At 39.4% G+C, this 18,068-nt stretch overlaps 1 protein-coding gene across 2 annotated transcripts in view; it reads right to left on the reverse strand.

The window, feature by feature from the left end:
- wnt5b (wingless-type MMTV integration site family, member 5b) overlaps nt 1-18,068 on the reverse strand; it is a 70,973-nt gene that overhangs the window by 31,073 nt on the left and 21,832 nt on the right. The window contains exon 2 of one of the 2 annotated variants that reach the window (XM_055054741.1): nt 6,289-6,394. The gene's annotated coding sequence lies outside the window, so the exon portion shown is untranslated. Of the gene's footprint in view, nt 1-6,288; nt 6,395-18,068 lie in introns of those variants that run through there. The other variant, XM_055054739.1, reaches the window with a different exon arrangement.

Here is an 18,068-nt window from a genome sequence, read left to right on the forward strand (position 1 = left end):
TCTTCAGATGCAACCAGAATGTGCAAAGTTGGGGGGAAATAGATGATGAGATTCACATCACTGATTATTTCGGTTTAATTTAATGAATTTTTATGAAGGTTTTTTACCTTTAAGGGCTTTTTTTTTTGTCTTTGCTTTAATTATTTGAGCTATGTCTTGCAGTAAGAGGAAACGTACTGCTTTCCATCAGGAGGTGTCCTGTGTGTGAAGTGACACACACCACACATGCACAGGGTTTGCCAGGCCTGCTCAGTAACCATTGTCTACTTTTAGAAGTTTAGCGACAGGTTTCTGTTTTTTTTTTCCCTCCTTTTTTTTCCCTCCTCTTGTTCAGTCACGCATACCAGATCCCAGACCAGGCAGGGGACCCAACCAGCACCACCACACATCCCCCCTCCTCACACACACACACACACACTCTTCCTTTTAGCATTCCACACCATCATTCAAAGCATTTAAGCATTCTCTCCCTCCTGACTCTCCGTCCATGGGGATTTGAGGATAAAGGCCAACAAGAGGGATTGTTGACCAGTGAGACACACATAAAATGTCAGTGTTTGCTGTTTTTTAAGTTCCTCTTTAGCGGGGCTTTGGTATTGTGCAATAGCAGTGCAACAAAGTTCCCTGACATTCTGAAACGTTTGCTAAAACATTTGGGGGGGGAATGCTTTGCTCTCATGGAAAGAAATGTCACACGGTTAGCCATAGTTCTGCGATACATAAATATACAATAGCAAAATCTGCTAACGATGAAAATTTCAGTGCCGTCTGAAAGTTCTGTCAGGTTAAGACGACGATGACAGATGGATTTTAATCTGACGAGTCAAAACAAAGAAGCACATAATTGTGAAGAGGAAGCAAAGTGATGCACACTTTTCAAAAAGAATATCATTCAATAGTACTCCGATACCTAAATCAATCTGTACCTCCAGAAGTCACTTTAATGGGAAATATAACTCAGCTGGGTGCAATATAAAACCAGAATAAATAACTTAAAAGGGCATCAATACTTCTGCAAGGAGCTAGTTCACTATGCTTTATGGTGATTGCTACAGCCGTACTCTAATTATTGGCAGGACTCATCTTAATATCGCTGCTCTAACCCTGTAACAGGCTCCCCATGACAGGGACAGGACTGGTTTTTGTAGTTATATCTGTAGTTATATTAGAAGCAGTGGTTCTTTTCCCCCTTGTTTCCACAACAGCAATAAAATTTCAAAGGTTTTGCCTTATAATGACTACTCAAAAGTACATGAAAGGCTTGTGCTTTAATGCAGTTTACAGTTTACAATCCTGGCCGCAGAAGAACAAACTAGCGAGGATACAGCTGCAATCCATTCATTAGATGAACAGCAAGCAGGGAGGTATATGAGATAAACCGACTGGTTCCTATCATGTGACATTTGGTGTGCAGACCCTCTCCCGATGGATACAGGAGACAGGGAGGTCATGTGGCGTATTGCTGCCGAAAAGCTTCAGCAGGATGAAATGTAGACTTACAAAGATACAATCGACTGCATTCAAATGATAATGGGATACTTTATTAATCCCCGCAGGGAGAATCCCTCTTTGTGTGCACTACCCTCCTCAAAGAGGTCAGAGGTCGGGGATCGGCTCCAGAGTACCTCCGCTGGAGCTGCTGGGGGAGTTGGTGACTTGCTCAAGGACACGTCAGCAGGGAGGAAGGTTGCCAGGGTTTACTGTTGTCTAGTTTGTGAGTCATGTGCATGCAGCGCAGGCCATCTTTACGACAGATTTCATTTTAACATGAAATCGAATTTCTATTGAAGCTGCTACAGTAGCATCTCGGATAGACAATAAATTCAGCACAGGATTTTTGCAGAACGGATCATTATTGCAAACACTGAGTATATTTTGAATTTTTTTTAAAGAGCTACCAGTCTTTCTGTTGCTAGAAAAATATCATTGACAGGCACCAGAAGCTAAACTGTTTCTCCCTTGTAAAGTGATGAGGTGACTAGTGCAAGATACAGAACGAACACTCGGCTACATCTGATAAGTAAAATTAAACATTGCAAGTAAATCAAAAAATGTTACTGACGTAGTGTCAGTTTTTACTTCCAAAGAGAGTCTTGCACAAAAAACTGTTACACCTTTCCACATTTTTTCTTGGTTCCTTATAAGTGGAACCAATCTAAAACAATAAATGAGAAAAGGCTGCAATAGGCACGTTCCACATTTTGTAGTATTAGCTGGTATTCATCTGTTATACCTACAACAAGCAACAACTGAATGGACTTACTTTTCTTTAAATTAACACAAAGATTTGAACTTTAATGTAAAACATTTAAAACGCCTGTGTTTAATTTAATCTTCATAGATAAAAAAAACCCCAAAATGTTAAAATGCTGCATTAATATTCTGTAGTGATTGTTTCTTGTCATGAAAATCGGTTTGAAATCCAGCACTTAAAAGCAACTTGTTTATTACAAACACAGTCATGAAAACAACAGTCAGTCATTTAATTGATACTCAATTAAACTATTTCTTTAACTTCTCTGTGATATCTTGACTGTCCTAGATGGAGAACGGGGAGCATGCCATAAATTTCAATCATAAGTAATGTTTTGCATACAAGCACAAGGTTCTCTAATTTCACACTTTTGCTTTCTCGCCTCTGAGGAGGGGCTTCTTTGAAAATTGGGTTTCTTCTTGCCACTCGTCTATAAATGTCAGACTTTGCTCTTGATCTCTGCAGCTCCTCCAGAGTTAAAACAGGCCTCTTTAGCTGCTTCTCTGATCAAAGCTCTAATTTCAAGGCTGGTTTATTCTTTTATAACCTGACCCTGCTTTATACTTCTCTTTATTAGGTGATTTCTGAAGGCGACTGGCTGCTCTGGATTTACTAGGGGTATCAGAGTACAGTAGCATAAATACAAAATCGAGAATGCTTCCACTTCATAGTTGTGCAATACTTTGTGTAGGCCTATCACATAAAATATGAACAAAATACACAAACATTTGGAATTCATTGATACTTTTTCTAAAACGCAGGACGATGGATGTGTGATTGGCAGCTAGAAGTCTGCACAATGTCTAGTCTAACGGCTTCATTTTTCCCATAGCTGGTGGGCAGCTTCTGGAAAATTTCAAGGCTGCAACACATGAAAGTACAGTCCATGCAAATGTTCTCTTAAAAATACCAGTGCTTTACTTTTTAACCCTGCTTTATGTGTTTTCGAGCTAAACTGCACAAAGACTGGAGTCGTTTTCACCCATTTTATAACTCTTATGGCAGGGGCGTCAAACTCCAGTCCTCGAGGGTCACTGTCTTGCAGTTTTTCGATGTGCCACAGGTACAAAACATAGGAATGAAATGGCTTAGTTACCTCCTCCTGGTGTAGATCAGTTCTCCAGAGCCTTGCTAATGACCTAATTATTCTATTCAAGCGTGGTGCAGCAGAGGCACATCTAAAAGTTGCAGGACACCGGCCTTCGAGGACTGGATGTTGACACCCCTGTCTTATGGTGTTTACAGCTTGATAAGATTAAAATCTACTCTCCTTTCTTAGCTCTACCACTACACTGAGTATTGTCCCAGATTACACCATCAGCATTTAGGTGTAAGTGTTTACATATGTTGTTCAGAAAGACAAACTACCTTTTTTCCCTCATGTTAAACTTTTTCTGTTTCAGATCAATTAAGACAACATTTCTATTTGCAAAATGCAAGAATAATTATGATGGTTCATTACTTTTTTTTTTCCAGAGTCCAATTTTTACATAACACTGATCACAATTCTTTAAGCAATTTGGAAAAGCCCAGATGATGATGTGATGACTTTGTCAGTTTCTGATTGGTTAATTGCTGACATCTGACTTAACTGAAAGCAGATCAGTGGATTCATTTTAAGGGAACACCTCAAACTAACTGCTCCTTCTGTGGCGTATAAAAATCTAAAGAAATCAATAATGATACATAGAAGAGAACTGTGCACCTTCAACAGTCTGGTTCATCCTTAGGAACAATTGCCAGATACCTGAAGGTCCCACATTCATCTGTCCAAACAATCATATCCAAATGTTACCAGCCATCGTACTGTTAAGGACAGAGATGTGACCCAACGATGAGCCTGTTCAGTGCAAAATGCATCCCAGTAATTTCTCCAAGCATAAGACAAACAATTTGCAAATGCATTCAGGGTCAAACATCCTGACATTTGGAGATATTGCAAACCCTTAACTTGAAGAGTTTGGCTATTATGAGCATAGTTGCACTTGGAGGAAAAAGGGGAAGCTTAAGTCCAGAGATGGTAGCATCATGGTTGCGCTTTGTTGCAGAAGAACACTTGAAATTTTGAAACAACAGCTCAAGATATCGGCCGGTAAGTTAAAGCTCGGACACAAATGGGTCTTCCACATGGACAGTGACCCAAACGATTCAACAGAGTTAGTTAAGAAGTCATTTAACGACAACAAAGTTGTATTTTGGGGTCTCAGCCTTATAGAAGCAGACAAAGCTGAAAAGGTTTACAAACTGCATTCGGTCACACCAGTTCTTTTCTGGAGGAATGGGACAAAATTCTAAAAAGCAATTGTGAGGAAAGAATACTCAACACCTGCCATGTGGTTTCATGTCCCAAATTTTTACCATTATTTTGTTTTCTCATGAACATGACATGTACTGAATAGAAATTTTTTTTTTTGGTAATTGTAATTGAAATATTCATTAAAAGCAAACGGTGAGAAAAGGTTATGACTTTATATAGTTTATGTAAATATATACGTGTGTGTGTGTATATATGGATCCCTGGCAAACCCTTTTTATTTTATAACAGCTGTCACTGCCTTTAAACTTTGGTTTGCGTGAGTGTAAGCGTTCAGCCTGCAAGTTGTAAAAGTTGAACTGTGACTCGTCACGTTGTACATTATATCCTGTCAGCCAGAGAGGAACAGCAATATGTACGTGTGTGACTGTGTTTTACTGCTGTCATTAAAGGAGTAGTTCACCAATAAAACAGGGAACTGGGGTTCTTCACAACAAAGCAGCAGTAGGTATTAGCAGCACACTGTTACTGCCCTCCCCCACATGCCTCTGTCTTCAGCTCCAACAACTCCCCCTGTCTGTTTCTCTTTTCTGCCACTCTGTCTTTCTGATCAGTATCAGATTTTCTGTCTGCTTCTCTGTTTCTTTTTCTTCCTTTCTAACTTCTCTTTTCCTTCAAGTCGTCATCTCCACTTCTGCTCTTCTGTCTCCTCTTTCTCTCTGTAACCTTGTTCACTCCCACATATTTCCTCTATCTCTCTCTGCAGTTCTGACCTTGTTTCTTCTTTTTAACCATCGTCCCAAAGATTGTTCTTGGCGTTCAGCCTCCTTCTCCAGAGCCATTGCTACCCACTCTCCCTCCTTCCTCATTTCTGTGGCACCTGGTGTTGAGGTGTCGCTGAGGTACAGTAGACGGCTCTTTGAAGTCCCTGGGGCCCTCAGGGGTTGTGTACGAGTGCACCCTTGTGCGTCAGGAAACTTCTTTTTTTCCCCCCTTTACAGACAAGAACATTCGGCTTTGCTTTTGATTTGGGCTTTGATTTGGGGAAACAGCATTCTTTGTATGAAAGCATGTGAGACTGTGGGCTTGTATAAAGCTTATTACATTTGCGTCTTTTTTTTTGGCCACATTTTACAATTAGTACTACCGGTACTAGCTTGTATAAGTAAATGGTCTAATATGTAGCAGACACATTATTCTACAGGCTTTCACATAAGATCTCTAGATTAAATCTGGACTATCCTGAGAATTTTCACTGACCATAACCTTGTAGAGTACAGATATGCTTCAGGACTTGTTTCATAAATATTGTCTGAATATGTAAAATCCTTCATGCAGAGCATAATGCATCTTTGAAGATGAAGTTCCTCCTTTCAACCAGATACAGTTTGATCTGTATTGTTTTTACTGTTGCCTTACTTACATTTTAATGTTCCGTTCTTAGTGGTCAGCCACCAAGAAGACTAAGTCATTTTGCATGTCAACCTTGCAGTCATCATCATCTGATAGACCAAGACAATCGGGTCATTACATTATAGATTCTGGGGGCTCCCAAATGTTATTATTTTCTTCTTCAAAGTGATGCATACAGGCAAATAGTGTGCACACTGAACTAGAAGTAATTCTGTGATTGAATCTTAAAATAAAAATGTGGCAAGTGCAAGGCAAGGCAAGTGAGGAGAATCTCAAGGCCTTACACTTTGTAACATATGCCAATCAAAGGGAAATCAATGACTAAAAAGACGAGTTAAAAATCAAGAGGAGGAGTGTTTTAACTTACTGGGTCTGGGTTTGACGGGAGCTATGCCAGTGGGGGGGCGAGGCGATGGGGAGAGAGTGGAGGGGAAGCACCTCTGTCCTAAAGTTTGCTATAGTCAGCACCAAACCTACAGAGGAGGAAAAAAAAAGAGAAGGCATGTCAGAGAAAGAAAATGTCAGAAAACCAGTGAAATGTGTTAAAAAAGGAGTGAAAAAGAAAAGGGGGGGGAACGATGATGGTGAGAAAGAGAAGCAGAGTGAGAGAGGAATTTGTGAGTCACTGTTTAACTGTGGGCTGCAAGAAGTCGGCTAGCCGTGTTAAAATACCGTCTGAGTGCGCACACCCACACACCAAAACTCTTCCATTAGAAAAAAAATAAAAAAGGCCTAAACTTCGACAATAGCTGGCACATGAACACAGAGCATTTATGCAAAAACCTATGCCTCTCTCATACCTTGCTGCCCAGCAGGACAAGCTAATTATCTTCAGTTGGATATTTTAGGCAAACACACATACACACTCTTAAGCTGCACATTTTCTGAGTGTAATGAGCCGTTTCTCAATGTAGGTGAAGAACTCACAATGTCTGACTTCAACAACAAGGCATAGCAACACCAAAAATAACCATTATTGGTCTTTGAAAAATCTATCCAAAAGAAGGAGCTCATGAAGATTCGTGAGCTCAGCCAACATGAATATTCCTCATCAACTCAGTGCTATTAAATTGCTTTCAGCACATAATTCATATGCTGAAAGCAAATGAGAACAGATAGCTCAGATTCAGTCTATGGAGATGTTTTAACAGTCAATATCTTACTTCAACATTAAATTGTTTGCTATTAAGAATTGTGACACTGCCAATAAATATTGACCTTTTTACTAAATGGAATCAACAACTAGTTGCAACAACTGCTCTATTTTAACACTAGTTAAAATAGAGCAGGCCGTTTAGTTTTTGTTAATTTAAACAAAATGTCACACTGACTTTGCCATGTTTACGATGCAATGCATTCTGGGAAGATGCTTCATTGTCACTTTGCACATCCATTCATTATCTTTCCATTTGTTTTGATTTTATGTTAGCTCCTGCTAATGGTGTTAGCTCTGTCTAATAAAATAAACAGTAGATCACAAGCTGATCATGTTTGTTTCAACAGGAAACTTGTGAAAATGTTGATGCAGCATCATCATCATCATGAACTCTTATATATCACAAAGCTATTATGAGGTTAATAGGAAAATGTACAACATATTTAGGCCAACATGTTGACTATTCCTGGATCGCTTTAAAATAACTGAACACCAGAAATTTGACATCAGTTTGTTGAGTGCAGTAAACCATGTGGCAATGTTCTGCCAGACTATCCTTATTTCTACAGAAGGAAAAATCTATTTTCGCTTTTTCTTGTCAAGTAAATATGACTTGTGAGAAGGAAAGAAAGAAAACAAGCATTTCTGTTCCTTTTAATTCAGGAGTGTTTTACTAATTCTGACAGGACAAGATGAATAGCAAAGCCAATCTGTGGCTGAAATGTCACTAGAGACAGTGACATTAGGTTTTACTTGCATTTGTGGTTTTTCCCCTTTAGATTTGGTTGGTTTGAATAGCATATCGTTTAGCTATAATCATGTGAATTCATCTAACTTTTCATGTGAAGCATTAGGCATTTTATTCAGAAAACTGTTCCAACAGGCTGGGTGAGAAGACAACACACTAAATCTTTTATTTAAAGCCATAGGACACTGCTTTATTTGCAATCACAATGTGGATGTCTTCTCTGAATTATATAACAGTCTGGGCTGTAACAATAGGACACTAAGAATTATGCATTATATGATGCTGACTTCTGCTCCACATTCCCACTTCAATCCCAACGAGCAGCATCAGTAGAAAGCAGGACGGAGGAAGCGGAAATGCAGAATAACATGAGTGTTCTTTTTAGCTTTCTTTGTCTCGCTATGAAGCCGCGTACAGCCCTGACAAAAATGTGACAGAACCGTAATGCCGAAAACAACCAGGCTCGCGCACGCTCCAATTTGTCAGGAGAGTCGGCGTCTCGGCAGCGTGGGAGGTGTGTTGTGCTTGTGTGTGCTTGTCTTCCTGTGCACGTTGTGATTGTAGGTGCATGTGCATAATGCATGCGCTCACAAGTTTGCGTGCCTGTCTCTCTCCATCTTCCTGTCAGCTGAACTTGTCATTCAAGCATCAATAAAGAGCAACTTTTCAGCTCCTGCGTCAGTATGTTTAAAAATTGTGCTCCTTTTTAAGCAAAAAAAGAAAAGAAAATAAATACCCAAGGAAATAAAATCCCTGCTGCAACCGTGTAGTGCATGCATTTGAACAGATATTTTATGAAAAGTGAGTAGATTTTTATCACGATAAGAACATTTCAGGGCTTTGCTCATTGCTGTAGAGATTTGGAAATCTCTACAGCAATGATTCTCAAATGGTTCCACAACAGTGACAGAAGTTGAATTGGTTAAAGACGGCAAACATTGCAGACCTTCATTAAGTTTGAATATTATTGTAAAGTTCAATTATTTATTGAGCTTAGTTTTTATAAAGTGTGCTGTGGCATTATAATCTTAATTGTCAGGTATATTTTGAATGCAAAAAAATAATTTCAATATGTAGTGAAAGGTTTTTTCCAAAGTTACTTTTATTCTGAAAATGAAATAATTATGACATAGAGCCTGCAATGTTGGTTTTACTGGATCTCAATGGTGCGTTCAATATGACTGGTGATCATAGAAAATATTTTATATAAACAAACTAAAAGATGAGTTGCTTAAACTCAGATCTGAAAAAACAGAAAAGAAAAGAACAAGGGAAGATTTGGATATTGAATCTGAGCAAACAGAAGAAAAACAGTGAGAATTTAATGGTAAGAAGCAACATTAAGAAAACCACACTTCAGGTTTTAATTCTCAATTTATATTCAGTTGTTTTAAGGAAAAGTAAGAGATTTTAAGTTGTGACATTGCATGGAAGAGTCACAATTAAATGTATGAAGGATGATTCATTTTATACAAGATTCAAAACTGAGTCGGACCAGGTCCAAAGACAACATCCTGGTCAGCCCACATTATGCCAAACTGGATATCCAAACCATGGGGACATTTCCATCATAGAGTTATTTAATATTCAGCCTATAAAGGCATTACTGAGACAGAGTAGCACTCTTATCACTCAGTAAGTGAATTACAGTCAATTTGCATGCTGAGTGAATTTAACAGAGACCTGGAGCATTGAAGCACTGACTAAAGGCTTATTCCCATCTGTTTTTGGCTTCACTCATAAGTCAGCATCTATTTGCATTAGAATAGATTTTTATGCAGTATTTTTAAGATCTTTATGTTTTAAGGAAAACAAGGCTGAATTAGTTCTGTAAAAATTCAAGAGGACCAAGCTATTAAATATACAGTGGATGTACTTGTAACCTTGAAATGTTTGGTCATAAATACTTTCGATTTAATGATTTAGGTGTTCCCAAATCATTTACATGGACCTATTTCGGTTATTAGTAAAATTTGTCTACGTTCAACAGATAAGATGTTACACAGGTTAAAAATCTTTAATAAATTACGAAGAAATTAAATGGGTTTCGGCAAAGCATGCGTTAGGAAGGACTGCGTCCTCGTAGTCATGCAAATCAAGATTTCTTTTTTTAACCTTGGACTTTTTCTGTGAACGTTTAGAAAATTTGAAAATGGGAAGAAACACTTCAAACAAATTATTCAGAGGAAACCCATGTATGAGAATTTAAATAGCAAACATTTTGCCGTAAGTCGTCGTTTACATTCAGATGCAAATGTTAACTGTAAGGATTAAATTTTGTTTAGCTGGTCAGCACCTATAATAAATACAAGAAAAGGTGCTTCATGACATCATTGTTTAACTTCAACATAATTTTGGTGATTTGATTATTAGCTGAAGTTTTGGCTGCAGAACAGCACAAATAAGAAGGGTGAGATATTTCACAAATGGGTGGATAAAACCAGCTCTTGTGTCTGGGATCAAGTTGTTTCATTTTAAGGGAACAGTCAGATGGGTTGGTAACACTGAGATAGCTGGCGTGTTTGTGTCAGAAAGAGGTTGAAAAATACAATATTTGAAGAACTACGGTGAAAATGAGACACGGGAGTAGAAATGAGGAAACCGAGTGTGGACTATAAACAAGGGCTACATTTACACCAGGTGTGTACATCTCGTCCCTATGGTCCTTCTAGCTGTCTTCTCCTATTGATTAGCCCGTATTGATCTGACGCACACACAACATGCTTCACTTGATTTAGCCAGATTTTGACACAGGGGACACACGGGTACATTGTTAGCACGCATGCAACCCCCCCACCTCACCTCCAGACAAAGACAGACACAAACATTTCTCAGCCTCCTATAAAGGGCAACACACACACACACACACACACCCTTGTCAAACAGCAAACACTTGTGTTGCCTGATTGCTGGTGTGCATTGGTTCTCTGGTAGGAAAAGCCAACAGCATGTATAAGACAGGGCGTCGGAGAAAAATTCAGCCCTTTGTTCAAACCTGATTAATGTTATTTTCCTGGAACTTGTTGAATTTAGTCTTTGAATCTCATGTAGAATACCACAGTTTCCCAATTTTTTTCTGGCAAAAGTTGGAGAAAAGAAACTGTTTAAACTTTGCAACCTTTTCCTCTTATAGACTGATAGCTCTCAATTACCAAAATTGTTCCTAAATAATATTTAAATTGGTTTAATGTTCTGAAACAAGTGCGACAACTGCGCAAAAAAATATTTGGGAAAATTTTCAACTAACGAAGAGCCAAATATGAAAACCGTCTGAATAGTTATGTTGTGAGTGGCTCTGGCAGAATCAGACTAGTACGGTTATTTAACACAATCCTGAGTTTGTGAGGAAAATGTCATTTTATTTGTATCCATCTTCAAGCTTCTCCAGTCACCGCAGGAACTTATGATACCGTCTTTGCCTGCAGAACCGCCTTTGGAACCCTTCACACACACACACAATTTGATTTCAACAACATAAATAAATACATTTTACAGGACTGAACATACAATATTGAGCTGGTAGAGAGGGACATGTTACACCATCCAGCAGAAGACATCCGACGTCACAATCGAGATTTCAGTCACAACATGCTTCACTGTAGTAAAATAATAAAAGGAAAATTAAATCAAAGGAGTGAAAATAAATGGACCAAAAGTTTAGGCTGTTGACACTCGAAATGAGTTGCAACAGGTGGAGAGAAGGATGAGGAAAAGGAGGAAGGAAGCATTCAACGGTCAGAAACGAGACAATCGTCAAGCGGGTTTTGCAGCTGCAGGATTTTAATCAGAAAGTTTAGATTGAAATTTGTTGTACGTTGTTTTTGGTCAGGAGAATGGGAGTCATTGCACCTCTCTCAGTGAGAGACCACATATTAAAGTGTAAGGCTAAAGACTGATGCTCTAATGATGCTTTACAATTTTAGAGCTGCAAACCTGGCTGAGCCAATGGTGTCAAAAACAAAATTAAAGAAGATTCAAATATGACACAGAGCTGTAGCAAGTGATGGAATAACCACAATTGAATATATATTTTAGGGATTACAAGGACACCAACACTGACAAATTCTCCCTTTGATATTTTGCAAGGACATTTTTTAGTAATGTTTGCACCTGTCCACATATTTTCTCATTTTGAGTTTTTCAATACTGAAGGAGCAACAGTGAAGGTGTATTTAAGCTTTTTCACACTTTGTTTTCATGCCTTAAATCTAAGAAGACTTCTATGTTGCAGTGGGATTGCTTTATTTAAAGCAGAAACCATTTATTCTTTACTTTCTGGTGATGTTAGAGGTGCTTGATTTTACTCTCCACAGAAATCGGTTATTCTATTGTTTTCTGTTTGGCTTGATGATCAAAAGACAGTGTATTAAAATTATTGGCTCACAATAGCATTTTTTTTTTGTATGGGACAAACCAACATTCCCAGTCAAACACAGTCAGCTGCTGCAGCTGTAGCCTGCGGGCAGGAGCTCAAAGAAATGGGTTTGGTACTGGAGGGTCAACAGCATCGACGCTCAGCCTGGCCGGGAAAAAAAAGGCAGGTCAGGTGAATTAGTAATGGTCTACTTTAAGAAAAAAAAGATTGTCCGGCACCTTTATGGCCCGGTCAGGTCAAGGTGCCCTTGAGCAAAACATCTCACCTCCAGCTGGTCTTGGGCTGTTCAGAATTGTCTTCAGACGAGTGTATTTGTTAAGGGCAGCTCCCAGTGTGAGCGTGAGCTGAAGGCGACAAAGGCCGAGGTTCATGAGTTCACGTCTTCTCCTTCAGTCTGGATCAACGGTGCTCGACGTTTGATTCACGATCGGGCCTGCGTGGCAGCAGGCGTCCTCCGCATATATGCAAACCGTGCTTTCATACAGAAGACATCAACGTGCGGAGCTGTTCTCCATCCACGGCTCTAGTGCTAGCCTTTTCCTTTCCCTCTTTGTCTATGGATGGATGCAGTGATCCTTCTCTCCTTTTGGTCTTCCACTCAGATGTAGAAACACTCACTCAAATATACAGTGCATGCACAGCCACACAAGACCTGCTTGCAAAGAGGCACACACACTCTGCCTTCTGCTGCTGTGATGGCTCTGAGCTGTCAAAACATTCCCGCTTTCTCTGCCCCTCGCTCACACACACACACACACACACACACACACACACACACACACACACACACACACACACACACACACACACACACAAATGCAGCTTGACTGTGCTTGTCTATGCAGGTTCACAGAGGCTGCTGTCTGTCCAACCTCATTCTTGTCCCCCTCTTTTCCACTCTCACTGCCTCCTCTTCATTTCTGTATCAGTGCATCTTCCGCAGCCAGTCGTCTCCATGAAGATCTGCATGCGTTTGAAATTTGTGAATGGAGCAAGCCGTCAAAAGGCCCGGCACCACCTATTGACACCGGTTAGTTTCAAACCGAGGCAGATAAGTCATCTACCTTTTCTTTCACTGGAAAATGCATCAACAATGTAGCAAAATCGTGTCTCAACTCACAAAATAACCTTACATGTTATTAAGTATATGTTAAAATTTTTACACAATTTACAAAGCATCATTTGGAGACTTATGACCAAAAGGCAATTTTGTTAGAAAATTTGTACGGGTGAGGATGGATGGGGAAGGGAGAAGTTGACTGGCAGAAAATTTGCCTCAATCCTTCCAGCAGCTGAACGGAGAAGAGCACGTTAGGTCCGATCCAAACGTAGCAGTGGCTGCTCACCAGGACCTGCAGGTTCTGCAGACACGCAGCTCTCTTTTAGACCGGCCTCTTCAGGTGAAATATACATCTGAACAGCACGGCTTCGGTTGCACCACAGGGTTCAATTTCAGACAGAGCAAAGAGTCCACCAGCGGAGGTGGTGGACTCTTTGCTCGCTGAGGTTTATTTAAACAAACTTGCCGTTGCAGGAGGAGTCCATCTGAGGATTAGTCCTGGTCGACTCGCTCGAGTAACAAAAGCGTTCTTCGGTGTTCAGCTCCAACAGTTCTCGCAGAACGGCTCTTGCTTCACTCTGCACTATGTCAACAAGGATCAACCAATCAAAAGTGAACTTTGGGTCAGAGTGGGATTTGTTTTACCAAGCCAATAAGTTAAAAGTAATCTGAAGTTTTTCCTCTCAAGGCTTATAGATTTGCAGCTCAATTATGTTCTTCTCTTACAAAGAAGCAAAATGTAGATACAGATGGCTTTATACAACAACACAACAAAACAACAGGCTGGAGTATGATGACAGAGCTATTTTGAGAAACTAGCTTAAATGCTTTGAAAAAGATGCTTTGTTTTGGCCAAAGTAAAGGTTTACTGAGACCAACTTGTGGGAGTGCTGAAAGCAGAGGAGATCATTGGAGATCAACATGAAGACAGTGCTGTTTTCTGCCAAGGACAATGTCTTAAAAGTCTGGAAAATCAGGGTAGACCGTTGGCTCATCTGTCCTGAAAGCATTTTTAATGACCCGTTTCGTCTCTTCTTCAGGATAAATTTCCACTTTGAATCTGGACATACTTCCCAGAATCGCTTTTGTGCTGCACTCTTAGCAACGTCTGAGAGAATCTGATTTTGCAGAGGCCTCTCCTATTGTCTGAAAAACTCAAGTCTCCAAGGCGTAATTTCAGGGGAAAATGTGAGTTTTCAAATGCAGCCACCCTATGCCATCATCACAACAGTGCATGTCAGAAACTCGGCTGCCAGAGTAAAACACTGACATTCTCAGTTTCGCACAAAAAAACAAAAAACAGTTTTAACATTCGAGCCAAAACACAAGCAAAAGTTTGTTGTTTTAGCCAAACACTTTCCTCCACACATCAGCCAGGTTTTGTCGAATGAATCCAACCAGGTTTAGACCAAAGAGGAAAACGATAAGGTACGGTTTCTTAAAATATTCATTAAAAAAGGCTAATCGAAAGCTGACTAATTCAATTGTCGAAGAATGAGCAGAAATTAAACGGGTTCTATTTAAAAAATACATTTTCAGTCTACCTCATGCGAAGAATTGGAGAAACAAGATATCTCATTTTTTAACAATGTGCAAAGCAATTTAGTTAGTTTAGCTAATGTATTTACAGTTGCAGAAAGGAATTTGATCTTAATTGCAATCCCATCAACACATCAGTAGAAATCCCTATTGCAAATTATCATAGTTAATTTGTTCAACGTTTCAATTTTAATCCATGCTTCACTCTGCACTACGTCAAATCATTTTAATGATATCCAACACATTTGTCAAATTTTCACTTGGAAGTTTAGGTTGGTGAACTACTTAGTTTAGAGAGATGCAGAACAACAGGTGCATCTGATTATTTGATTCGGTGTAAACTTTGATTTTGCAGTGGACACAATAAACCACAACTCTGAAGAAATTTTTTAATGCTTGTTTACAACTTCTGGCTCCTACTTTAATGATTCATATTATGTGTTAATGTGCTAACTTTGGTTTGGGAGGACATCCACACCTCAACCAAACCGAAAAGTAGATAAAACCGACTTTCCTGTTTAGCATAACTCCCTCGCTTCATTTTTTACTTCCTTTTTACTGCTATTCCCCAATTTCTACCACCATTGCTGAAAAAAAAGCCTCTCCCACATTTCAGAGTGAACTTACTTGGACTATTAGACCCAGACTTTGACAATTACGACAACATTTTCTCCAATTGTAAACCATTTTCCCGCACAGTTGAATAAAATAAATGAATTGAATCAACTATAAGGCAGATACAATCTGCTATATCTCCTCTTACTTGTACCAAACTGAGGGTCCTAAGAAGGGAAACATCGTCAAAATAGTGATTATGTTCTACTCCTGTTTTTGCCATTTTAAATTGGAATAAACTGAGCCTGTTTAAATTTATTTTAGAGAAAAAGTCAAAAGTTAGTCCCCGTCATCCCCTCCTGTTTTTCACAAAGTGCCCTAATTTTTTTCACACAACTGTATCCAAACACCACCGCACTGTGCATCCCAACAAAGAGGATATTAATGTTTGATCCAGCGCCTCCTTATTAAAAATGACTGAGGCTGGTGGTAAGCTGCTGCTGTTGGCCTCACTAGTACAATGACGCTCGGTTAGCATTTTAAAACTGCAGATGCAATTTTTCCTCCAGAACAACAACACATCCTGATGGATATTGTTCTGCTCTTTCTCTTGCTCTGATGTGCTTCTGTTGTGTTCGCTGGCTCTGTTGCACGTTCACACACAATCGAACTCCCACACACGAGCACCGAGTGTTTGGCCTGCAGGGTTTGCACAGCAGGGAGGAATCAACCATATGGCAGACATGAGGATGGAGCCAAATCTGGCTTGTACACATGCTCTGTGGCCGTGTTGCTCTGTGTGTTTTGTGTGTTCAGCTGATGGCAGCCTGCACTTAAATATATATATATCGAGGCCAGTAGTAGCCGTAAGGTGAACGCTGTGTGGTTTTCACTGGAAGGCTGCCGAACAAATGAATGAAAACCACTCTCCGCTCCATAGCCGGCCACTTTGCCCTTGAGCAAGGCATTGAAGCTACACCTTAAAAGCTTCATTGTGAATGGAGTAGAAATAATGTGAAGGAAATGTTTTACATGCATTCATGTTTAAAAATATGATTTTTTTTTCTTTTTAGATGCATGTTGCAAAACTGCTTTTCATTTTAAAAAGCTGTGAATAAAAACTATTTAAACTAATAACGCATACAGGCTGTCGCTGTTATTTAAAGTGAAGCTGAATCAGTAAGAGCCATTTATTCCATCCACACTTTAATGAGTGTGAAATTCTTTCCAGAAAAAATTAAAATAAAATTCTCATCACTTTGGCCAAATAGTTTCGTCTTTGCTTCATCTGATTTTCTCGTGTAAGCGTTTAGGTTGTCCACTGAATCTGTGCTCACAGCTTGAAGTGAGTGCAGTGATCCTGGTCTTTCAGCTCCTATAGTTTGCAGGTTTCAAGGCTGGTTTTAGACATTGGAACTGATTTTCTTTCATCCTACACTGAAAGTTCGGATCAGATGGTTGAAACTTGGACATTTCTTTTAACAGGACAGTCGTCAAAAGCAAAAAAACAACGACAACAAAAAAAAACTCAAATCAGATGTTATTTAGGAATTATTAATAATCTTGAATCTTAACTGATTTAATTGTGAATTCAAAGTTGAGCATGTAATGTTCCATCAACATTTGACAGCGACTGTATCTCTAGAAACTAAAGTACATGCTAACAGTGAGATACTAGCAGAAAACAAAATCACAACAAAAGTTTAAATAAAATAAGTTGTTCCAAATAGGCTCCTTGTGTTAATACATTTCATACAGATATTAAAGTAGACAGACTATATTTTCTTGTGTAAAAAGTATTGCTTCTAAATATTTTTTTATTTTTATTTTACGCATCCAATTTGTCTTTTCCACCTGAAAATATGCTACAGGTTTTATTTCTTTGGAAATGTAGGAAGGTCTGACTTCTCAATCTTTGAAGCTGAACTGCATCAGCAACCACAGGATAGTCTCTGTTGGGATTATGCTATATCCATACTTCCAATATTTGCCATTCCATGAGGAGAAATGTTAACACATCTCCCTTGCAGCACTGAAAAAGGCTTATTCTGCATGCATATATGCTGCCTATAAGAGAATGCATCTAATTTAATTGTGTTGCCCATGTAAGCATGTTGTACATAAACCATTTTTGCTGCTGGTGTGTGGGAGCCTTCTGGTGCATGGAGGTTTTAGTTCATGCTTGAAATGCATTTATTCATGCTGCCCTTTACTGTGCGTGTGTGTTGCATGCTCAAGCCACTTCTTGCATCCTGCATGCACGCTCTGTTAGATGCGCCGCTTACATGTGTAGCTGTAAGTCAGACTATAGCGTTCCTATATTTATCCCCAACTTTTCCCCTTCTCATCAGTTCTTTTCTCTTTGCTTCATCGCTTCACCGACTCCCCTAAAAAGCAACGACGGAAAAAAAAAAAAAACGCGCACGCCCGTGTTTGTAAGATGGTTTTTAAAAAATGCATACATTCTATAAGAGGGAGGAGGAAACAGAGCGTAGTGAGGGGAAAAATACTGTCTCTGCGTGCCCCGTGTCAGTCGACTTGACATCTGATCTTGCTGACTATGGTAAAGAAGAAAGCGCTGAAAGTACTCTGTGTGTGTGTGTATGTTTTGTGGCCTGGATGTGTCCTCCTTTCTATGTGGGTGGTGAGAGGAGGCAGTAAGGGAATAGGGTGTGTGTGAGTGCATTTAGTTTAGGTGTCAGCATGCCAGCGTG

This window comes from Poeciliopsis prolifica, unplaced genomic scaffold (assembly GCF_027474105.1).
Source record: "Poeciliopsis prolifica strain line A6 unplaced genomic scaffold, Auburn_PproV2 SCAFFOLD040, whole genome shotgun sequence".
Classification (NCBI taxonomy): domain Eukaryota; kingdom Metazoa; phylum Chordata; class Actinopteri; order Cyprinodontiformes; family Poeciliidae; genus Poeciliopsis; species Poeciliopsis prolifica.